The sequence below is a fragment of the Carcharhinus amblyrhynchos genome, chromosome 14 (genome assembly GCF_965287045.1).
Source record: "Carcharhinus amblyrhynchos chromosome 14, sCarAmb.v2.hapA, whole genome shotgun sequence".
NCBI lineage: Eukaryota > Metazoa > Chordata > Chondrichthyes > Carcharhiniformes > Carcharhinidae > Carcharhinus > Carcharhinus amblyrhynchos.
In genome coordinates, this window is record NC_137337.1 from 1,647,317 (window position 1) to 1,672,541 (window position 25,225).

General features: G+C 42.7%; 1 protein-coding gene across 4 annotated transcripts in view; it reads right to left on the minus strand.

Moving 5' to 3' along the window:
• Positions 1 to 25,225, minus strand: part of ttll5 (tubulin tyrosine ligase-like family, member 5) — a 291,222-nt gene that overhangs the window by 192,503 nt on the left and 73,494 nt on the right. The window lies entirely within an intron of this gene.

The following is a 25,225-nucleotide window of genomic DNA, read 5'->3' on the forward strand; positions in this document are numbered from 1 at the left end:
TGTGAGAGACGCACAACAGCATCTGATCTGATAATGCACATTTTACACCATTGTCCAGTTACAAGTCCCCAATGCGTTGTGTAGATGCGCTGTCAGACATCCTTGCTTGCATGCTCCACATATTGCAATGAGATTTGATAGCCAAGAGCGAGATGCTGTCTTGGACATTGGGAGAACTTCCTGCTCTTCTTCAAATGGAACCTTGGGACTTTTAATCTCCACTATACTAGGCGCAGTTAGTTGCTTATTTGAAGGGCAGCACATCCAACAGCGCGGCGCTCACTCTGTGCTGCAGTGCATCCCAGCCTGGATTGTGTACATGTGTCTCAGGCTCGCTGCCTATGCCACCCACAAAACATAATTTCACAATACTTGCGGAAACATAGGCCATTCGATCCATGCTCGATGTTTATGCTCGATACCAGCTCACCACAAAAATAAACTGAACCCCATGTCAACAATAATCAGAACTCTGGACACAAATAAAAGCAAAAGCCAACATAGTGGGGACAACTGGAAACTCAAACTGCAAACGAGTGATTATAGTGATGGCTGAAATGTTTCGAGGTCTCAGATTTCTACATAGTGCGAGAGATTGGCATCAAGCATACACTCAAAACCAGCAAAATAAAATAGGGCACTAATAATTCATTCAAGAAAACTAGAATTCCAAAGCTGATGGTGCTGGACGCCAGACTGTGTCGCTACTGATAATAATCACTCAAAGCTATTTTAACAGACCCGTGTTCAAAATAGTTTCACAACCACAGGTCAGAATGCCAACCGGCAGAACATTATAATAACACAAGGGTCCAATTAAAGTTTTATAGACAATAACTACCTCACAGTGTTTCCAAATCCCACAAAAATATAACCAGAGTACACAAAACCTCAGGACAACACGCAGCTGAGTTCAGAAGAGTCATATCGAACTCAAAACGTTAACTCTGTTTCTCTCTCTCCTCAGATGCTGCCAGACCTGCTGAGATTTTCCAGCACTTGTTTTCATTTCAGAACCATGTTTGCCACATGTAATAAATGTAGTTAAGAATGAGAGAGATCTGTTTATATGGATAGAAACATAGAAGATACAAGAAGGAGGAGGCCATTTGGCCCTTCGAGCCTGCTCCACCATTCATTATGCTCATGGCTGATCATTCAACTCAATACCTAATCCTGCTTTCTCCTCATAACCTTTGATCCCATTTGCCCCAAGTACTATATCCAGCTGCCTCTTGAATACATTCAATGTTTTGGCATCAACTACCTTGTGGCAATGAATTCCACAGGCTCACCACTCTTTAGGTGAAGAAACGTCTCCTCACCTCCGCCCTAAATGGTCTACCCTGAATCCTCAGACTGTGACCCCAATGGATATAAATCTTTAGAATTCTCTGCCGCTATTACATGAAAGTTATGGGGAAATGCTCAGTCATTGAGTATGGATAGCTTTTGGAGTAAGAAGAGATAGGCGAATAGTGCAGATAGGAGTTGAGATAGGTTAGCCATGATCATACTGAAAGGCAGGTCAGACTTGAAGGGCAAGATGGCCTTCTCCTCCTCCCATTCTTTATTTCTCAGATAGCACTGTTTCACAGCACCAGCCTAAAGCACTGCACATCCAATTGCTTCAGAAAGCAGTAACTCCAACTCCACCCCCCACCCCAATCCCATCCCCTGGCCCACCTGCTAACCATGACAACAACTCCACCTCCTGTTCTTTATAAATCTTTCCACCCTGGGTTATTGTGGTCTGTGCCCTTCACCGTGTCTCTAATTAATATAAAAAAGGCTGATCTGCAGAGCAAGTATCCAATGCCAGTCACTGACACAGCCTTCCGGCCAAATCCATAATTTAATTCTGGTATTGCACAATCAATTTTCATGACTCATCTGTTGCAGTCTCACCTCTGAGTCTGAAGAGTGTGACTTGCAACCCCATTCCAGAACAATACACAAAAAATGAAAATCCTGAAAAGATTGCACTAGAAGAATACTGTTGACATCGATTCGCTTACTAGCTTAATAGAGATAAGAGTAGCAATAGATGCAATAAAAACTAGAAAAACAGCTGGAATTGGTGAAATACCACGGACCTGATTAAAAACCTGGGCAAGAACTTAACATCAATGTTTACTATGCACTAGGAGTAGATCCTGAGGACAATAATGATCACTCTAAGAAAGAAGCCAATGTCTATGCAGAACCAATGATCAAAGCATCTGAAGTCACAATATGGCAATAAGGTGTGAAGGGGGTCAATGATAACATCAGTTCGATTTGCAGGTGACAAAGCACTTGCAGCAAGCACAGAAGGATTATGATAATTAGTTGATAGATGAGTAACAATAGGCATGAGAGTGAACATTGAATCCTAGACATCCTAACCAACAGACTGCAATCAGTAAGGATAGGCAACAACACTCCTCCGCGATCATCTTCAACACCATGCCCCACAAGGCCGTGTTTCCCCCACTATATTCCTTATACACCTACAACTGTGTGGCCAAATTCTCCTCCAATTCGATTTGCTGATGACACCTCCATAGTGGGTCAGATCTCAAACAATAACGAGACATCTATTGACTCTGTCTACACTTTCTGCTGCCTCAGCAAAGCAGCCAGCATAATTAAGGACCATCTGAACATTCTTCTTCCAACTTCTTCCAATGGGAACAAGATACAAAAGTCTGAGGTCACGTACCAATCAACTGAAGAACAGCTTCTTTCCTGCTGCTGCCAGACTTTTGAATGGACCTACGTTGCATTAAGTTGAAATTTCTCTATACCGTAGCTATGACTGTAACACTACATTCTGCACTCTCTCCTTTTCTCCCTTATGAATGGTATGCCCTGTCTGTGTAGTGCAAGAAAAAATACTTTTCATTGCATTCTAATACATGTGACAATAGTAAATCAAATAAAATCAATTTGAAAGAGACAGAGAATTTGGTGAACTGGTGCAACAACAATAATCTTTCCCTCAATGTCAACAAAACGAAGGAGCTTGTCATCGACTTCAGGAGGCATAGTGGAGAACATGCCCGTCTACATCAATGGGGACAAAGTAGAAATGGTCAACAGATTCAAGTTTCTAGATGTCCAGATCATCAACAACGTGTCTTGGTCCTTCCATATCGATACTATATTTAAGAAAGCCCACTAATGCCCCTACTTTCTCAGGAGGCAGGAAATTTGGCATGTCCACGACAACTCGCACCAACTTTTACGGATGCACCATAGAAAGCATTCTTTCTGATTGTATCACAGTTTGGTGTGGCTCTGCTCTGCCCAAGGCTGCAAAAATCTGCAAAGAGTTTTGTAGTTTCGAAGCCCAGTCCATCGTTCAAACCAGCCTCCCATCCATTGACTTCTCATTGCCTCTGCAAAACAGCCAGCATAATCAAGGACCCCACGTACCCCGGACATACTCTCTTCCACCTTCTTCCATCATGAAAAAGATACAGAAGTCTGAGATCACATACCAACCAGCTCAAGAACAGCTTCTTCCCTGTTGCTGTCAAACTTTTAAATGGACATATCTTGCATTAAGTTGATCCTACTCTACGCCATTGTTATGAATGGTAACACCATATTCTGCACTCTCTCCTATCCTGCCCTATGTACAGTATGTTTTGTCTGTTTAGCGCACAAGAAACAATACTTTTCACTGTATACTAATACATATGACATTAATAAATCAAATCAACTCAAGTCAAATAATTGGCAAAACCAAAGTGATGCATATCTACAAATGTGAGGTAGTGCATTTGGAGGATCAAATTTAGGTGTGAATTATACAACGGCAGAACCCTTAGGAACATTCACCTGATGAAGGAACAGTGCTCCGAAAGCTCATGATACCAAATAAACCTGTTGGACTTTAACATGGTGTTGGAGGCTTCTTACAGTGCCCACCCCAGTCCAACGTCAGCATTTCCACATCATTGACATACAGAGGGATCTGGACGTGCAGACTCACAGTTCCTTAAAAGTGGCAACACAGGTGGCCTAGGTGATAAAGAAGGCATATGGCACAACTGCCTTCATCAGCCTGGGTATTGAGTACAAGAGTTGGGAAATCATATTGCAACCCGGTTAGGCCGCATTTGGAGTACTGCATACAGTTCTCTCACCACACTATCAGAAGGACATGGAAGCTTTGGAGACAATGCAAAAAAGTTCACTAGGAGGGTGTTGGCTCTGAGGAGAGGTTGAATAAACTAGGACTGTTTTCACTGGAAAGACAGAGGCATGGAGGGAAGCCTGATACAGGTCTGCATAATTATGAGACATAGACAGGGTGGATACTCAGAAGCTTTTTCCCAGAGTAGAACTGTTAATTACAATGGCACAAGTTCAAGGTGAGAGGGGGAAAGTTTGAGAGAGATGTGCGGAGGAAGTTTTTCACACAGAGAGTGGTGGGTGCCTGGAACACACTGCCAGAGGAGGTGGTGGAAGCAGGTGCATTAGCAGCATTTAAGGGGCATCTGGAAGGGTACATGAACAGGGAGGGAATAGAAGGATACGGATTGAGTAAGGGCAGGAGGTTTATTTTTAGCTTAGGGCAACATGATCGGCACGGGCTTGGCGGGCCAAAGGCCTGTTCCTGCGCTGTACTTTTCTTCGTTCTTGTTTCAAAATCACAAATAAATATCCATATACGCATGGAAAGGAGAGAGCTAGAAGAGGTACAAGAAATTAGGAAGCATAATACCTACAGAGGAAAATGCAACAAAGAAGTCAGGAGAAAGATAACAATGGGAAAGAAATGTTTACTAACTAGGAAGCTGAGTAAAAAACTCAAGAAGTGATGAGTGTTATTTTGTATGGATCTGCAACTTGGAAGAGGATGTTGTAGGGTGCAGTGTGTGTTCCGGTAGAGGCTGCGGGATTTCAGATGGGCGCGTGGGTTTCTTTTGAGGTTTTGTGTCAATGGGCAAGCTTCATTAGCTGTCAATCGGTGGGAGAGAAGGATATTATCCCTGTGGAAATCAGGAGGTTCAATATGTGCTAGCACAGGAAGGCATTCAAGTTGTGCTAATCTCAATATCCCAGAAATAATCACCATGGTTTTCCAGAGACTTCCAATGTCTAACCCCTGTAAATACCCATTGTTAGGTTGTAGAGTTTTCAAATAATTTTGGAGAGGTTCAGCAGCATGTCTGTGTGCCCCATTCTGTCACAGGCACAAGTCAACACAGGTGGTTCCTGTCTTCAGGCCTTTCTGGAAACTGGTCTTAACGTGTGACATCAGGCTGAGAACCTATTCAGAGTAGTTGCAGCCTGTGCCAAAACCTGCAAATTGAGAGGGCATCACTCCAAGGTTGGACTCGGTCTGTATAGTAGGAGGTGTTCCAGGACTTTATATACTTTTCAGATGGGGCAATGGAGTGATACAGCACGGGTCGTCAAATGGCTTCCCTGGCTTGGCAATGGGCACCATTTTAGATTGGCGCCAGTTGTCTGGAATTCTGCCTGTGCTGTGGGTGTTGCTAAACAGCTTCCCTGCAGTATTTTACAGGAATTTTGGGTAAATCTCATTGGTTCCTGCTGCTTAACTTGATTAGGTAACCGTAGGGACACTATCCACTAGCTTATCTAAAGAGCTTAAGAAGTCTGTCTGCTCTGGAACAGTCTTGTGGGATGACACCAGGACTGTTTATAACCAGCTGCTTATCCTCCCTGCTGGGCAGTATCTTTGAGTTTATTAGGAACTGTGAAGCAATGGCATGAGAATTCATTCTGGGCCATTGATGAGGTTGTTGCATGATTGCACGCAGACAGCGCAGGAGTTTCCACACCTTTTGGATTGAGTATGTGAAGTTAATATTCTCTGCCATTTCAAGTCATTTTATGAAGCGTCCTTCAACAAGGGACTCCAGGAGTGCTGTTGCCACACTGGAGTCTGCATTTCCTTGTATTCTTCCAGGAATGATGTGGAGATGCCGGCGTTGGACTGGGTAAACACAGTACGAAGTCTCATAACACCAGGTTAAAATCCAACAGGTTTATTTGGTAGCAAAAGTCACTAGCTTTTGGAGCACTGTCCCTTTGTCAGGTGAGAGGGCATAAACAGGGCATATAAAGACACAAACTCAATTTTACAAAATAATGATTGGAATGCGAGTCTTTACAGGTAATCAAGTCTTAAAAGTACAGACAATGTGAGTGGAGAGAGCATTAAGCACAGGTTAAAGAGATGTGTATTGTCTCCAGCCAGGACAGTTAGTGAAATTTTGCAAGCCCAGGCAAGTTGTGGGGGTTACAGATAGTGTGACATGAACCCAAGATCCCGCTTGGGGCCATCCTCATGTGTGTGGAATTTGGTTATCAGTCTCTGCTCTGCGACTCTGCGTTATCGTGTGTCGTGAAGGCCACCTTTGAGAACGCTTACCCGAGGATCAGAGGCCGAATGCCTGTGACCACTGAAGCGGTCCCCTTTGGACATCCTTTCCTGCAGCATATCCCGTAGACAACATTGGCCGAGTTGCAAAAGGATGTACTCTGTACCTGGTGGATGGTGTTCACACGTGAGATGATGGCATCCGTGTCAATGATCCAGCATATCTTGCAGAGGTTGCTGTGGCAGGGTTGTGTGGTGTCGTGGTCACTGTTCTCTTGAAGGCTGGGTAGTTTGCTGCGGACAATGGTCTGTTTGAGGTTGTGCGGTTGTTTGAAGGCAAGAAGTGGGGGTGTGGGGATGGCCTTGGTGAGATGTTCGTCTTCATCAATGACATATTGAAGACTCCAGAAAAGATGTCCCGTGTTTGTCTTCTGAGGTGGTTAGTGCAGTTTTTCGCTGTGGCATGTTGGAACTGTCGATAGATGAGTCGAGCGCCATATCCTGTTCTTATGAGGGCATCTTTCAGTGTCTGGAGGTATCCGTTGCAATCCTCCTCATCTGAACTTGTCCGTAGGGGATGGCTTCTTTAACATGTTTAGAGTGGAAGCTGGAGAAGTGGAGCATCGTGAGGTTATCCGTGGGCTTGCGATATAGTGAGGTGCTGAGGTGACCGTCCTTAATGGAGATGCGTGTGTCCATGGTATTCTGAGACTTCTCACTGTGTTTATCCCAGTCCAATGCCGGCATCTCCACATCAGTGTTTGATGGGGACAGTGTAGAGGGAGCTTTACTCTGTATCTAATCCCATGCTGTACCTGTCCTGGGAGTGTTTGATGGGGACAGCGTAGAGGCAGCTTTACTCCATTTGTTGAATTGATGTGTCAAACATTAGGCATTTCGTGCTATCATCAATATTGCTCAGCATTACATAACATTTGAAATAAAAAACTCCCAAATGCCAAAAGTATGCTTGGGGATAATGACATTGTGTTGAAGTGAAGTGCCACACAGAGGGGAAGCGATGTGTGAGGCTTCAGTGCTGACAGGATTCACTGTTTTCTTGGATCAATTTGGGTGCAGCTGTAGCAGTTACTGTGTTCATAGCCAAAAACGCTGAGGGGGTTTAACTCGACACAGAAACAATATTAAAGCGTAGGCGTCGCTAGTCAACGTTACAAAGAGATTAACAGTGGATTCTGACAGTGTGTAAAGTGATCGGCAAAACACTGCTACAGGGAAAAATAATTCCAAACTCCCTGCTGCTCAGAACAAAACATGTCATCAATGAACTCAGTACAGACCTGACAGAAACAGACCCAATACTGAACTCAGTACAAACCCGAGAAAAACAGACCCCAACATAAGAGATGCGCACATGCATGCATCTTCTGTTAGGGGTTGTTAGCCAGTGATGAAGAACAGAAATTCAGGTCATTCTTATTGCTCACACCCTCCCCACTATCCACCATAAGGGGCATGGGCAGCTGAGGCAAAGTTACTAGCACTGGAGATCATCTGAGCAGGATGGAATAAATAGTGTTCCCCAAAGATCTGTTCTGTGCACTCACTTTTTCGTATTTATAATTCTGAAAAGAATGGACATGCCTTCCAAACTTTTCACTTTACACTCATCAGGACTTGTAAGAATACCAAATTGCAAATGAAACAATTTAAACTGCATGAGGACAGGGTTCTGATTGGCTGGAAAGTGGACTCTAGAGACAATGACATGAAGAATGCACCAGTGAACAATTAATTGCCAAGTTTCTGTTTAACTTGAAAGCAGACAGGCCAACTCTGACTGGTCAAGGCATTGCCATGTGGAATTAACGAGGGAATTACTTTTGTTTCATTGAAAAAGGCACAATGAGGGGACATGTTCCTTCTATGTGCAAAGGACAGGGCCCTGTGTACGAATGTGACTTCTAGCACATGTAAGTGTGTCACCCTGCGAACCTGACAATCTTAAATTGACAATCATGTAATTTTGAGCACAGTGAGGATTGTTTAGCAAGTTTCCTTCAAATGTGGAGTCATGTCTAATGCCATTCAGTATGACCTGAATTTTGCAAGCACAGGCTGATTGTGTACAGTCATAAAGAATATGTCCGAACATGGCACCCTTTACAACTAAACAGAAATTTCAGGGACCGCCAGAAAGCACTTTTTTCATACAAACATTAGTGGAAATCTGGAACTCTTCTCCTCCCTCTGCCCCTGGGAGGCTGCGGATTCTGGAAACCAATTGGAGATTTTGTTAGGTGCTATTTGTGATTTTTGATAGGTTTTTGGTAGGCAAGGGGATTAAGAGTTATGGGGAGAAAGTGGGAAAGTGGAACTGAGCCACTTCAGATCAGCCATGATCTTACTGAATGGCGGGGCAGGCTCGAAGGGCTAGATGGCCTACTCCTGCTCCTATTTCTTATGTTCTTATGTTAGGTGTTAAGAAGCCAAAGTCATGAAGAAAGTAGGGAGGTGTGGGATAGAGAGAAATTTGGCCAGTTGGATAAGTAACTAGCTGTCTCATAGAAGACAGAAGGTGGTGGTGGGTGGAAATTTTTCAGACTGGAGGCAGTAACTAGTGGTGCACCACAGGGATGAGTGCTGGGTCCTCTGCTATTGGGATTTTTATCAATGACTTGGAAGAGGGGGCTGACGGATGGATTAGTAAATTTGCTGATGGTACCAAGATTGGTGGAGTAGTGGATGAGGTGGAGGGCTCTTGTAGGCTGCAAAGAGACATTGACAGGATGCATAGCTGGGCTGAAAAATGGCAGATGGAGTTTAACCCTAACAAGTGTAAGGTGATTTATTTTGGTAGGACAAATTTGAATGCGGATTACAGGGTCAATGGCAGAGTTCTGAGGAATGTGGAAGAACAGAGAGATCTTGGGGTTCATATCCACAGATCTCTGAAGGTTGCCACTCAAGTGGATAGAGCCATGAAGAAGCCCTATAGTGTATTAGTGTTTATTAACAGGGGGTTTGAGTTTAAGAGTCGTGGGGTTCTGCTGCAACTGTACGGACCTTGGTGAGACCACATTTGGAATATTGTGTGCAGTTCTGGTCACCTCACTATAAGAAGGATGTGGAAGCAATTGAGAGAGTGCAGAGGAGATTTACCAGGATGCTGCCTGGTTTGGAGGGTAGGTCTTATAAGAAAAAGTTGAGGAGGTAGGGCTTTTCTCTTTAGAGCGGAGGAGGATGAGAGAGGTTTTTAAGATGATGAGGGGGATAGATAGAGTGGACATTCAGCGACTATTTCCTTGGGTGGATGTAGCTGTTACCAGGGGGCATAAATATAAGGTTTATGGTGGGAGATATAGGAGGTATGTCCGAGGTAGGTTCTTTACTCAGAGTGTGGTTAGGGTATGAAATGCACTGCCTGCTGCGATAGTGGAGTTGGACGTTTCAAGTAGGAAGTTTCAAGCGGTTATTGGATAGGCACATGGAGCACACCAGAATGATAGGGAGGATAGCTTGATCTTGGTTTTGAACAAAGCTCAGCACAACATCAAGGACCGAAGGGCCTGTACAGTGCTGTACTATTCTATGTTCAGAGGTAGTTTTAAAAGATTTATATTTGTATTTGGTTTGATTTGATTTATTATTGTCACATGGATTAGCAGACAGTGAAATGTATTGTTTCTTGCATGCTATCCAGAGCATACCATTCATAGAGAAGGAAATGAGAGAGTGCAGAATGTGGTGTTACAGTCATAGCTAGTGTGTACAGAAAGATCAATTTAATGCAAAGTAAGCCCATTCAAAAGTCTGATGACAGCAGGAAAGAAGCTGCTCTTCAGTTGGTTGGTACATGACCTCAGACTTTTGTATCCTTAATTATGCTGGTTGTTTTGCTGAGGCAGCAAGAAGTGTAGACAGAGTCAATGGATGGGACGCTGGTATGAGGACACAGCTTTGTGGGGCACTGGTATTGAGGACGATCATGGAGGAGGTGTTGTTTCCTATCTTTACTAATTGTGTTCTGTGAGTTAGGAAGTTCAGAATCCAGTTCCAGAGGGAGAAGCAGAGGCTCAGGCCACAGAGTTTGAAGGTGAGTTTCACAGGAATAATGGTGTTGAAATCTGAGCTGTATTCAATAAATAGGAATCTGACATAGGTGTTCTTGTTATCTAGATGTTCCAGGGTTGAGTGCTGGGCCAGGAAGATGGCGTCTGCTATGGACCTGTTGCGGCAGTAGGTGAACATTAGCGGACCCAGGTAGTCCAGGAGGCTGGAATTGATTTGTGCCATGACTAGCCTTTCGAAGTACTTCATAATGATGGACATCAGAGCAACCAGACGATAGTCATTAAGGCACGCTGCTTGGCTTTTCTTAGGTACCTGGATGATGGTCATCTTCTTGAAGCAGATAGGGACCTCAGATTGTTGTAAAGAGGTTGAAGATGTCTGCAAATACTCCCACCAGCTGATCCATGTAGGATCTGAGTGCTCGTCCGGGTACCCGACCCGGGCCAGTCACTTTCCATGGGTTGACCTTCGAGAAAGCTGCTCTGACATCTGCAATGATGACCCCAGGGTTCCTCCAGGGCTTCCAGGGCAGAAGGCATGCTCGCACTGATCTCTTGCTCAAAACAGGCGAGAATGTATTCAGCTCATCAGGAAGGGGTGCTTTGGAGCCGGCGATTTTACGTGCCTCCATTTTGTAGCCTGTCCTGTCTTGCAGACCTTCCCTTAGTCAACGGGGGTCGGTATGGCTAGCCTCGGACTCTAGCTTGGTCCGGTACTATGTTTTGGCATCTTTGATGGATCTCCTTAGATCATGTAGTATGGGTAAATGGTAGAAATAAGGTCCCGTTTTAGATAGTTTAATTTAATGTTTCTGCGCCTGATGGGGAGTTGTAGGTAGATTTCATGCTGAACGAAGCATTTGTCTGTGTGGGGGTTAGTTTCAGTTCCAGCTAAGATACTATTGTTTAGAGAGCTAGGAAAGATTGAGAAGGTAGCTCTCAGTTCTGCTCAAACCTAGGAAAGTTCTGTAATGGAGTAAAATGCAACAAAACCCCAGAGGGACTAGTGGACAGTCCAGAGACCCATGGAACTGTGACAGAAAGATTTCAGAAAACTGAAGGTAAGTCAGAGACTAAAATATGGTTCCAAGGAACTTAAGGAAGTGGGAAGCAAGTGTTCTGAGTTAAAGAGACAATTGCATTTAACTAGATTTAAAATAGTGAGCAGACCTTCTGAAGTAACTTTATTAAGAATCTAGGACTTGAAAGTTAAAGCAATTGTGGCCATTTGAAACAGGGAAAGCCTGTCAAAGTACAGAAAACCAAAAGGGGTTGGTGTGCAACCCTGGCACGGATATAATGCTAAAAGTGGAGTGGGGCAGAAGCTTTGGTTCGGAAGGGTCCTTTGGAAAACATGAACATGCAAATCATGAAATGAAAGTATTGTCACGAGAGAAGATTTTAAAGCCTATTATGGGAGTGACATTTAGAAATTTTTATGGGAGGAATTCTGAGGATGAATCTGCAAACACAATCTTTGTGTGCTAATGAGACCATTGTAGCTTCAGATGGACTCGGTCATCTGTGTTAATCTTAAAATTTGTGTGTATTGATTAAGCTAAAGGAGGAATCCATTTGTCACATTTAATAAATGTTTTTTTCCTGTTGTTAAAACTAATTAGTGGCCCTGTGACTCTGATCCTACATGTTTGATAAAAGAAGTAAAAGTTACAGTCCTTTGAGCCAGAGTTTCATTTTGGGACCTTCCCATCCAGTTATAACATCAATTGGGATTATGACATAGGTAAAGGGATCAAAGTTAGGGAGATGGAATTGAGATACAGGTCGATCATGCCCTTACTGAAAATATGAGCAAGGAGGATGGGCAGAATTCCAACCACCTGTCCCTGTATTACATTGAAACTAGAAGCAGACGCAGGCCATTCGCTCTTTTGTGCCTGCACTGCCATCCATTTTGATCATGGCTAATCATCGAATTCAATATTCTGACCCCCTACCTTTCCCCTCATATCCCTCCATCCTCTTAGCCTGAGAGGGATATCTAATTTCTTCTTGAAATCAGGCAAAATGTTTTGGCCAGACTACATTCTGTGGTAGTGAATTCCACAGATTCACCATTCTCTAGGTGATGAAGTTGCTCCTCACTTCAGTTTTTAAAGGTATATCCTTTATCCTCAAACTATGACTTCTAATTCTGGACTCACCCATCATGGTGAACATTCTTTCTCAATCTACCCTGTCTAACCCTGTTAGAATAAGTTTCTATGAGATCCCCTCTCCCTCTTTTAAACTCCTGTGAATATACTCATCCATATGACAGACCTACCATCCCAAGAATCAGCCTGGTAAATATTTGCTGTTGTCCTTCACAAAAGGACATCCTTCCTCAAATAGGGACACCAAAATTGCACACAATACTCCTGATGTGGCTTCAGTAATGCCCTGTACAATTGCAGCAAAACACCCCTATCGCTATACTCAAATTCTCACGCTACGACGGCCAACGTACCATTTGCTCTCTTCACTGCCTGCTGTACCTGCACGCTTACTTTTAGCGACTGATGCACGAGGAATCCAAGGTCTTGTTGAATATCCACCTCTCTCAATTTACACTGATTCAAGAAATGATCTGTCTTCCTCTTATTGCTACCAAAATGAATAACCTCACATTTATCCACATTATACTGCATCTGCCATGCAGATACCCACACACTCAGCCTGTCCAAGTCACACTGAGGCATTGCTGCATCCTCCTCACAGCTCACCCTCCCATCCAACTTTGTATCATCTGCAAATTTGGAGGTAATACATTCAGTTCCCTCTTCCAAATCATTAATATATAATATCAACAGTTGGGGTCCTAGCACAGATCCCTGTGGAACCCCACTAGGCACTGACTGCCAATCAGAAAAAAACCCATTTACACCAACTCTTTGCTTCCTATCAGCTAACCAGCTTTCTATCCATCTGAAGACATTAACTGCAATCCCATGTGCTTTAACTTACATAGCAGTCTATTATAAAGTTTTAAAAAGTTTATTTATTAGTCTCAAGTAAGGCTTACATTAATACTGCAATGAAGTTACCGTGAAATTCTCCTAGACCTTGTGAGACCCTGTCAAAAGCCTTCTGATAGTCTAAATAAACCACACCTACTGGTTGTCCTGGTCAACTCTACTAGTTACATCCTCAAAGAATTCCAACAGATTGGTCAAGCATGATTTCCCTTTTGTAAATGTTCCTAGCTCAGCAGAGGACATTCCTTTAAGGGGAAGTTGGCACTGACTGATACTGGTTACCCATATCATAGTGGAAATTTATATAAGGACCCAGAGAGATATCAGTGCATTGCTGTGCCTGTACAGAGGTGGAGGACCAAAACTCTCTACATTTTCATGCTCAGATGACATTCTCTGCTACATTGGATAACAGAGGATACTCCATGGGAACAACCCTGGCAGGATTTATATTGTGTATGCGAGAATGATCTCATAACAATTCACAATCACAATTCAGCTTGCACCATGTATACTCCAGAGGAGTATAAATCACATGGAATCTGCTCCCGCAGAGCAATCCTTTTGCTCAAAATATGGTCTGCATTGCTCACATACACACACACAATCCATCACTAGGACGGTACTCACTGTAGGGAGTTCTACACTGCCTCGGTTCTCCTCCACTGCAGACCGTGAATTAGGATCACAGCACACAGCAATGAACTGTCCCTTATTAACATGATGTCATGAGAGATCCACCTCTTCCCCTCCCTCTCCACCCAGAATTCTCTGCTTGTGACAATCATTCTGTGTAATGGCATTGGGTTTACATATGAGCATGAGTTTCAAAAGGGAAATGTTTGCTTGACAACTTTATTGGATTTTTTAAAGAGGTAAGAGAGAAAGTAGACAATGGTAACTTGGTACATGGAATTTATCTGATCATTTAGAATAACGACAACTGTCTATCAAGCTGCATCAACCTTCAAGTCCAAGTGCATTTATGATGAGGCAGAGAAGTGGCAGTGGAAGCCATCCAATCATAACTATTTTGGCACAGGAAGTCACCATTCAACCAATGATGTCTGGACCAGCTCTCCAGTGGGCAATTCCCTGAGTGCCATTTCCCACCTTCTCCCCATAAACCTACACATTCTTCCTTTCAAAACTGCCTTTAGACAGCCTCGATTGAACCTACTTCCACCAGACTGTCAGCGCAATGCATTCTAGACCCTAACCAATCGTGCATGAAAATGTTCTTCATCTTTTCACTTTTGTTTCCTTTACTAATTACTTTAAATATGTGACCCCTCATTCTTGATCCTTTCATGAGCAGGAACATTTCTTTCTTTACATTATCCAGATCTGTCTTGATTTTTAATACCTCTATCAAATCTTCTCCCAATCTTATTTTCTCCACAGAAACCAGTCCTAACTTCTCCAACCAATCTTCATAACTTAAGTTCTTCAGCCTTGGAACTGTTCTTGTGAATCTTTCCTATACTTCTGAATACTTTCACGTCTTCATAAAGTTCAGCACCTAGAACTGAATGCAATACTCTAGCTGAGGCCAAACTAGGAACTGATCCAGCGAGTTCATTGCCTGAGGCAACTTCAACCACAGTTTCTGAAAGGGAATTAGACTACTATCAGAAAAGGACATGCAGCATTATGGGGAGAAGATGGGGGAAAGGCACTTGGTGAATTGACCAAAGAGCTATCAGTCTCCTTTTTGCAACAATTCTGTGATAAAAATGGTCCAGGATCAGGAGAACTTTCACGTTCCTTGAATAATGCCAAAGGGTCTTTAACTCCACAAAAATAAGCAGAGGTCCCTTATGTTAACATCTCATGTGAAAGAGGGTACCTAAAACAGTGCAGTGCTCCCATAGTATTGCACTCAAAATGTTTGCCTAGATTATGTGTTCAAGTGTCTGCACTTGAAACCACCATTTTCTGACGCAGACAGGAATTCTACTCACTAAGTCGAGGCTTAGACCTGATCAAATAATCTATTTTAATGGTACTGGTTATAGGATAAATATTGGCCAGGATACAAGAAGAATTCTAAATTCTTATTCAAATATTCTGGTATTGCTTGGAATGAATGGTTTCCATTTTCCTGGTATGTTTTAAACATGTAGAGAAGCAGGCACTGAAAAAGATGCAAGTTGTACAGGTTGAAACAGGAGCAAAATATTTTTTATTTAGTCCATATTTGCATGTACAGGTTCTGACAGAGTCAGTTATAATTAGGCTCAGAGTAAGACAGAAATGAAATCTGAATATGACAAGAGTGTAAATTCACCCATTTTAAATGTTATTCTGAACAACCTGCCTGGGCCCATTATCTTTCTAACTATCTGCCCTGACAACAAAGCTGCCATTGCTTGTTGAATGAGCAAAGGAAGACATCAGGGGGAATATGCAGAGCAGGCCAAAGACACCAAGTTATACTCTTCTAATGTTCCGCTATTGGTTTCTTGCCCTCAGCTTTGACTCTGCTGATTTGCGCTGTTTGCAGCAGTTTTGCCATTTGACTCAATCCAAGACCAATATAAACAACACAATGATCATGATTCTGCATTCACCGTTACTGCCTTCTGCTTGAGATTCGTTCCTTTCTCAATGTATCAGTTCAATAGAAACTACTACATAGTGAGAGACACCATCTGGTTCCCTGTATTTAAGGGAAATAAATCAGTTATTCTTACCCAGTCTCACCTATACATGATTCCAGACCGACAGCAATATATTTACTCTGAAATGACCCAGCAAACCATTCAACAGTAGTCGAGAGAGTGGCTCACCACCATTTGATTTATTGTCACATATATTGGTATACAGTGAAAAGTATTGTTTCTTGCATACTATATAGACAAAGCATACCGCTCATGGAGTACATAGCCGAGAAGGAAAGGAGAGGGTACAGAATATAGTGTTACATCCATAGCAAGGGTTGATTAAAGAAAGAGTAACTTAATATAATGTGGGTCCATCCAAAAGTCTGACAGCAGCACAGAAGAAGCTGCTCAAGTTGATTGGTACCTGTCCTTAGACTTTTGTATCTTTTTGCTGATGGAAGAAGGTGGAAGAGAGAATGTCCAGGGTACATGGGGTCCTTAATTATGCTGGCAGCTTTTCCGAGGCAGCAGGTAGTGTCAACAGAGTCAATGGACGGGAGGCTGGTTTGCGTGATGGACTGGGCTACATTCTCAACTTTTTGTAGCTTCTTGCTGTGTCCAAGACCGCAAGAGCCATACCAAGCTGTGATGCATCCCGAGAGGATGCTTTCTATGGCGCATCTGTAAAAATTTGCGAGAATTGTAGTAGACATGCCAAATTTCATAGAATTGTTGAATCCCTAATGTGCAGAGGGAGCCATTCAGCCCATCGAGTTTGCACCGACAACAACCCTATCTCCGTAATCTCATGGATTTACTCTGACACTAAGGAGCAATTTGGCATAGCCAATCAACCTAGCCTGCACATCTTTGGACTCCCTTTACCTCTTGAGAAAGTGAAGGCATTGGTGGGCTTTCTTCACTATCACGTCGGCGTGGAGGGACCAGTACAGATTGTCAGTGACCGCGACACGAGGAAACTTGAAGCTCTCGATCATTTCCACTCCATCCCCATTGATGTAGTCATGGGTACGTCCTCCAATACACTTCCTGAAGTCGATGACTATCTCCTTCGTTTTACTGACATTGAGGGAGAGATTATTATTCCTGTAGTCCGTCTCATCATTGTTTGAGAACAGACCCACTATGGTGGTGTCATCAGCAAACCTGAAAATCCTTAGTTACAAAGTCACAGGTGTATAAGGAATTTAGCAGGGAGCTGAGGACACAGCCTTGTGGGGCACCGGTGTTGTTGCCTATTCTTATTGATTGTGGTCTGTGGATTAGGAAGTTCAAGATCCAGTTGCAGAGGAAGGAGGCCCAGGTCTCGGAATTTGGAGATGAGTTTTGCTGGAATAATGATGTTGAAAGTTGAACTGTAGTCAATAAATTGGAGTCTGACGTAAGTGTCCTTGTCCTGGTGTTCCATAGTTGAACGTATGACGAGGGAAATGGCGTCTGCTGTGGGCCCATTGAGGTGATAGGTAAACTGTAGTGGATCCAAGCAACTGAGGAGGCTGGAGTTGATCCGTGCCATGACTAACCTTCTGAATAACTTCATAATGATGGATCTCAGAGCCATCAGGCGATACTCATCAAGGTATGCTGCCTGGTTCTTCTTTGGTACATGAATGATGATCCAAAAGGGAAATTTGGATTGGACAATAAATTTACAGATAGCATTGCAAACTGTGAAGAAGATCATATAGAATTTCAAAAGGACATCAAAACGTTGGTGAAATAGGCAGGCAAATGGCAGATTAAATTTAATGCAGAGAAAAGTGAAGTGATTATTTTTCAATATATTTTTATTATACGTTTTTCCCATTTTTACAAACAGCACAACAAACCTTGAGGATTGGTACAACACAGCATAATAATTCCTCCACAGATAGACACAGAAAGAGACAGTGGGAGGAAATAGCAAAGGCACTCGTGGACTTGGATAGTTCGGCAGATTGAAAAATAGCAAATGAGAAGCCACTGTTTTAAAAAAAGTAGACAAAAGGCTGATAACTATAGGCCAATTAGCTTAACTTCTGTAATGGGGAAGATGCTTCAATCTATCATCAAGAAAGAAATAGCGAGACATCAGGATAGAAATTGTCCCATTGGGAAGATACAACATGGGTTCATGAAAGGCAGGTCATGTTTGACTAATTTGATGGAATTCTTTAGAACATTGTGTGCGGTGGACAATGGGAATCTGTGGAAGCGGTGTATCTGAATTCCCAGAAGGCATTCGACAAGGTGCCACACAAAAGACTGCTACATAAGATAAAGGTGTACGGTGTTACAGATAATGTATTAGCAATGGATGGAGGATTGGTTAACTAGCAGAAAGCAAGGAGTGGGGGTAAATGGGTGTTTTCTGGTTGACAATGACTAGTGGTCCACCTCAGGAATCAGTGTTGGGACCGTAACTGTTTACAATTTACATAGATGATTTGGAGTTGAGGACCAAGTGTAGTGTGTCAAAATTTGCAGATGACACTAAGATAGGTGACAGGACAAAGTGTGCAGAGGACGCTGAAAGTCTGCAAAGAGATATAGATAATCTAAGTGAATGGGCAAGGGTCTGGCAGATGGAGTACAATGTTGGTAAATGTGAAGTCATCCATTTTGGTAGGAATAACTGCAAAATGGACAATTATTTAAATAGTTAAAAAAATGCAGCATGTAGCTGTGCAGAGGGACCTGGGTGTCCTTGTACATAAATCACAAAAAGCTGGTTTGTTGGTGCAGCAGATAATTAAGGCGGCAAATGGAATTTTGTCCTTCATTGCTAAAGGGATGAGTTTAAAAACATGGAAGTTATGTTGATTTTTATTTATTATTGTCACATCTATTTACATACAGTGAAAAATATTTTTCTCGCATGCTATACAAAGCATACTGCTCATAGAGAAGGAAAGGAGATAGTGCATAATGTAGTGTTACAGTCATAACTAGGGTGTGGAGAAAGATCAACTTAGTTCAAGGTAAGTCCATTCAAAAGTCTGATAACAGCAGGGAAGAAGCTGTTCTTGAGTCGGTTGGTGTGTGTCCTCAGACTTTTGTATCTTTTTCCCCTGATGGAAGAAGGTGGAAGAGAGAATGTCCAGGTGCATGGGGTCCTTAAGTATGCTGGCTGCTTTTCCGAGACAGCGGGAAGCATAGACAGAGTCAATGGATGGGAGGCTGGTTTCTGCCCGCCTCACATCTCCCCCTCCCGCCAGAGAACGATCTGGCCTCGCTCTCCACCCCATCCCCCTGAGGAACATCTGATCCCCCTCCTCCTCCCTTCCCACCCCCTCACCAGAGAATGATCTGGCCTGCCTTCCTACCCCACTCACTGACCTGAGTCAGAGAACTGTTGAAAGCTCTAAACTCACCTCTTCAGCAGCTGGAGCACCCAATTCAGACTTATATTCAGCAGGTCCATTTTGGCGTGATTCCAGATAGGCAAACATGGTGGTAAAGGGGGAAATGCTGATAAAGTTGGGCGGGCAGTTCATTATTTCAATTTAAATCCATTTCAGACACAAATCGGGTCACAGCTATTCCCCTGTCTCAGTAAAGTGGCCATCTGTGCAGATCGCGTTAATGGGCTCACACCCAACTTTACCACATTTTCGTGACCAAAAACGGGCACGACGCAATGATAGAATAGGGCCCTTTGTCATTTCTTTTGGTCTTAGATAGAGCAGGAGCCATACAAAACTGTGATACAACCAGAAAGAATGCTTTCTATGGTGCATCTGGAAAAGATACTGAGAGTTATAGCCAACATGCCAAATTTCCTTAGTCTTCTGAGGAGGTAGATGTGTTGGTGGGTTTTCTTAGCTATAGTGTCGGCATGGGGAGACAAGGATAGGTTGTATCAATCGTCATCACATTATTTCACCAGATTCTCTCTATCATTCTGTTTGAGATCCGACCCACTACGATGGTGTCATCAGCAAACTTCAAAGTCAAGTTGGAGGGGATTTGGACACAGTCAGAGGTGTATAAGCCAAGTTCACTTCCCACGAATGAACAGAAAGATTATTCCAGAGTTGCATCACTCTGCCTGTCAACTACTTTCAGCATAGTGTCGTGTAACACAATCACCATTCTAAATGGGGTAGACTTTGAACACATCTAGCAACTCAAGGCTGGGTATCCATGAGACACTGTGAGCCATCAACAGCATCAGAATTTGTACTCAATCATAATCTGTAACCTCATGACCCGGCATATTCCCCACACTACCATTACCACCAAGCCACGGGATGAATCCTGGGTCAATGAAGAATGCAGGAGGGCATGCCAGGAGCAACACCAAGCATGTCTAAAAATGAGGTGTCAACTGGTGAAGTTACAACACAGGACTATGTGCATGTCAAACAGAATAAGCAGCAAGCAATATATGGATCTAAAAAATTCCACAAATGACGGCTCAGATCTAAGCTCTGCAGACCTGCCACATCCAGCCACGAATAGTAGTAGACAATTAAACAACTCACTGAAAGAGGAGGCTCCACAAATATCCCCATCCTCAATGATAGAGGAGCCCAACATCAGTGTAAAAGATTCTCAATCTTCAGCCAGATATGCCAAATTGATCTGGTCTCCTCCGGAAGCCCCCAGCATCACAGACGTCAGTCTCTAGTCAAATTGATTCACTCCAGGTTATATGAAGAAACAGGTGATCTCATTACAGCCTTAATTCAAACATGGACAAAAGAGCTGAACTCCAGAGGTGAGGTGATAGTGACTGCCTCTGACATCAGAGAATCCCTACAGTACAGGAGGAGGCCATTCAGCCCATCAAGTCTGTACTAACCCTCCAAAAGAGCATTCTGATTCGGCCCACTCCCCCGCCTTCTTCCCATAATCCCCTGGATTTACCATGACCAATGTAACTAACCTGCACATCTTTGGTGTGGGAGGAAACCAGAGCACCTGCAGAAAACCCACACAGGCAAGGGGAGAATATGCAAACTCCATTCAGAGAGTCATCCAAGGCCAGAATGGAACCCGGGTCCCTGGCACTGCGAGGCAACAGTGTTAACCATGATGCCACAGTGCCACACTGGTAGCATATGATAGAGTATGGCATCAAGGAACCCTAGCAAAACTGAGTTAATAGGAATTACAGAGAAAACCTTCCTGTAGTTGGAGTTATACCTGGCACAAAGGAAGATAGTTGTTGTTGTTGGAGGTCAATCATCTCAGTCCCAGGACATCAGTGCAAGAGTTCCTCAGGATATTGTCTTAGGCCCAACCATCTTCAACTTTTGGCCCAGATTGATCTTCTGGATCTCTCAATTATCAAAGGCTGGATGTGTTTATCTGCTGATCAAGTTGTGCTACCTTCCTGTGTAGGCTTGTAGGCTCTTTACAAATAGTGAGTGACTTTTTTGACAAATCATTTTGAATTACAAGTAACTTGCATTTATATAACATCCTTAACGTAGTAAAACAAGGCACATCACAGGAGCATGATCAGACAAAAATCGACAGCAAGCATATATGGAATATTAATCACCAAAAGCTTGGTCAAGATGGAGATTTCAGGAATGTCTTAACAGTAGAGAGGTAGAGGGGCTAAGAGCTTTAAGCAGCTGAAGGCACAACTGTCAATGGTGGATATGGAGGTCAGAGATGTTGAAAGGATATGGGATGAAGGAGTTTACAAGATTCCGGAGAGGCAAGGGTTTGGAGGAATCTGAAAGCTACCTGTTTTCCTATGGAGTTGCTCACAAAATCTCTGGGTTTAAAGCACAGCTGTGACGTTCAGCTGCTGGTTGGATTGTCTCCTTAAGATCACAGGGCTTAGAAAGCAAATCGAAGTAGCTACAGCAAATAGAGGACAGGAGTAAAATTTAGGCTCCAGGTCACTGACTGGGTTTCCTTATCTCAGAGTTTTAATAAATAGTTCTGGATCTGGTAACTTGTGCAACTGTTATGTATTCTGTGGTGTTGTATTCCACTGCAAGGGTAAAATTGTCTCACTTTAAGGACATGAACTCTAATGAGTCTCAACTAAATATAGCTTGATGCCAATTGGATGGGACAAAAATATTCTGACTCCTGTATCATTAAGGAATTTCCTGTTGCTACGGCAGCTTATGCACATGACTCTATTTTCTGAAGTATGATATTGAAATTTTCCAATCAACAGGTGCAACATGGAGGTATTATTTTTACTAGTTAGCAGATCCAAAGTGGCATTGCTCACATTACAGCAGAGTGTTTTACAACGACAAAAGCATTATATAGCATGCAATATACAGGAGCTGTTACTAAGCTTGCCTATCTCTGTAAGGCTCAGTCTAGTTACTGCAAGTGCTCTAAATATATTGCCATTAATTTACAACAAATACACATTATACGTGAAGTGGTTTAAGATATTTTAGATTAATATTAAAGTGATTCTACATAGAGACAAGTCCCCTGTATTTAAGCATCACCTTTGTTCATCCTTATCTCATGTTCCCACTAAGATGTGTGGCCATGCAGCCACCAACAAGTCTTTAAGTTGCCACTTGTTCAATAAAAATTAAATTAATCATGCATTTAAACAAACTATCCACACATTTCAAACAAAAAAATTAGAGAGTACTCTACAAAGACGCAGCTCAGTATTTGTCCATGCCTCCATTCACACTGCCCAATATGAGACTTTGACCTATCTAGAATTCAATGGTGTTTCCTATGCTTCTCTTACTCTCCAGTAAAAGGTGGCAAAGGGGATGCTAATATTGCACAAGGTTATCTCAGCCTGTCCCATTCCTGACAAGTAACGGAGAATCTCAGCATGTGGGGAAATAGCTAGTGCAAAGCCCATATCCTTCTAGTCTTTACGAATGCTTTTGTCCCTAAAAGCATTCAAAATTGTTAAGGAGGAAAAGTTGAATAAACTGTTGGCACTCATTTCTTCCTGCCTTGACTTCATCTCTCTCCTCTAGTCCAATCCCTTCCCATCTTCATCTACTATTTCTCTGATGCCTTATGTCACATCAATAACTTCCATAACCATCTCCTCTTTACCATGGATATCCAATCCCCCTGTACCTTCATTCCCAACCAGGATGGTCTGAGGACTCTCCTTCTTCCTTCAGAGGCCTAAACAAGCCCCATCCACCACCACTCTATCTGGCTGAACTTGTCCTCTGATTGAACAATTTCTTCTTTAACTTGTCTCACTTCTGCCAAAAACATATGACTACGGGTACCCATATGGGTCTTATGGAGTATGTGGAACATTTCTTGTTCAAGTTCACTCCAGCCCCCTCTCACAACTCTTTTTTGTTACGTTGATACTTCATGTTCTTCTCTGGACCAAAAAAAATTTGGTAATTCGTGCTACAAAATAAACCTGTTGGACTTTAAACCTGGTGTTGTGAGACTACTTACTATGCTTACCCCAGTCCAACATCAGCAACTCCACATCAAAGAAAATATCCATTTTGCTTCCAAATCCTACCCCTCTATGACCTTTACTTGCTGAATACAAAATGCTTGTCACATTTCACACATTATAAAAGTAGAATACACTTACAAAGTATTTTGCTAGCTGTCAAGGACTTTGGAATGCCCGGAGGCAGTGTCACAGAGTCATAGAGGTTTACAGCATGGAAACAAGTCCTTTGGCCCAATTTGTCCATGCTGTCCTTTTTTTAAAAAAATCCCCAAGCTAGTCCCATTTGTTTGCATTTGGTCCATACCTTTCCATACCCATTGTACTCATGTAACTGATTAAATGCTTCTTAAAAGACAAAATTGTACCCGCCTGTACTACTACCTCTGGCAGCTTGTTCCAGGCACTCACCACCCTCTGTGTGGAAAAATTGCCCCTCTGGACACTTGTGTATGTCTCCCTCTCACCATAAACCTATGTCTTCTATTTTAGACTCCCCTACCTTTGGGAAAAGATATTGACTATCTAGCTGATCTGCACCTCTCATTATTTTATAGGCCTCTATAAGGTCACCCCTCAGCCTCCTACGCTCCAGAGAAAAAGTCCTAGTCTATTCAGCCTCTCCTTATAATTCAAACCATCAAGTCCTGGTAGCATCCTAATAAATATTTTCTTAACTCTTTCTAGTTTAGAGTCCTTTCTATAATATTATAGTGAAAGGCACTATGGAAATGCACGCCTTTCTTTAATTGATAGGCCAGTCATAACAATCCACTTATTTAATTGTGACTCTCAGCTCTCATAGACAGGCGTAGCTGGGGAGACAGTGGCGTTGTGGTATTGTCACTGATGAGTAAACACAGTAAAAAGTCTGACAACACCAGGTTTTAGTCCAACCTATTTATTTGATAATATACTCACAAGCTTTCGAGGGGACTGCCTCTTCGTCAGGTGAATGGAGACGAAGAGGCAGTCCCCTCGAAAGCTTGTGAGTATATTATCAAATAAATAGGTTGGACTAAAACCTGGTGTTGTCAGACTTTTTACTGTGTTTACGCCAGTCCAACGCCGGCATACCCACATCATGACTGATGAGGATTCCAGACGTCCTAGGTAATACTAAGGGGACCAGCGTTCGACTCCCATTGTGGCTGATGCTGAAATTTGAATTCAGTAAAAATCTAGAATTGAAAGTCTAATGCTGACCATAAAAACCACTGTCGATTGTCATAAAAACTCACCTGGGTCACTAGTGTTCTTCAAGAAAATCTTCCATCCTTCCCTAGTCTGGTACACGTGACTCCAGACCCACAGCAATGTGGTTGATTCTCAAATGCCCTTTGAAATGGCTGAGCACTCAGTTCAAGGGCAATTAGGGATGAGTAATAAATACTGGCCGAGCCAGCTACACACACATCCCATGAACAAATAAAAAAAAATTATTACACTCACTTGAACTGTTATTTGATTTGTTTTATTGTCACATGTATTGATACACGGTGAAAAGTATCGTTTCTTGCACGCTATACAGACAAAGTATACTGTTCATAGAGAATATACAGGAGAAGGAAAGGAGGGGGTGCATAGTGTAATATTACAGTCATAGCTAGGGTGCAGGGAAAGATCAATTTAATATAAGTCAATTCAAAACTCTAATGGCAGCAGGGAAGAAACTATTCTTGAGCTGGTTGGTACCTGATCTGACTTCTATATCTTTTTCTATGCTGGCTTTTGAGGCAGTGGGAAGTGTGGAGTCAATGGATAGGAGGCTGGTTTGCATAATGGACTGGGCTATGTTCACAATCCTTTGTAGTTTCTTGGGATCTTGGTCAGAGTAGATGCCACACCAAGCTGTGATACACCACAAAAAGCAT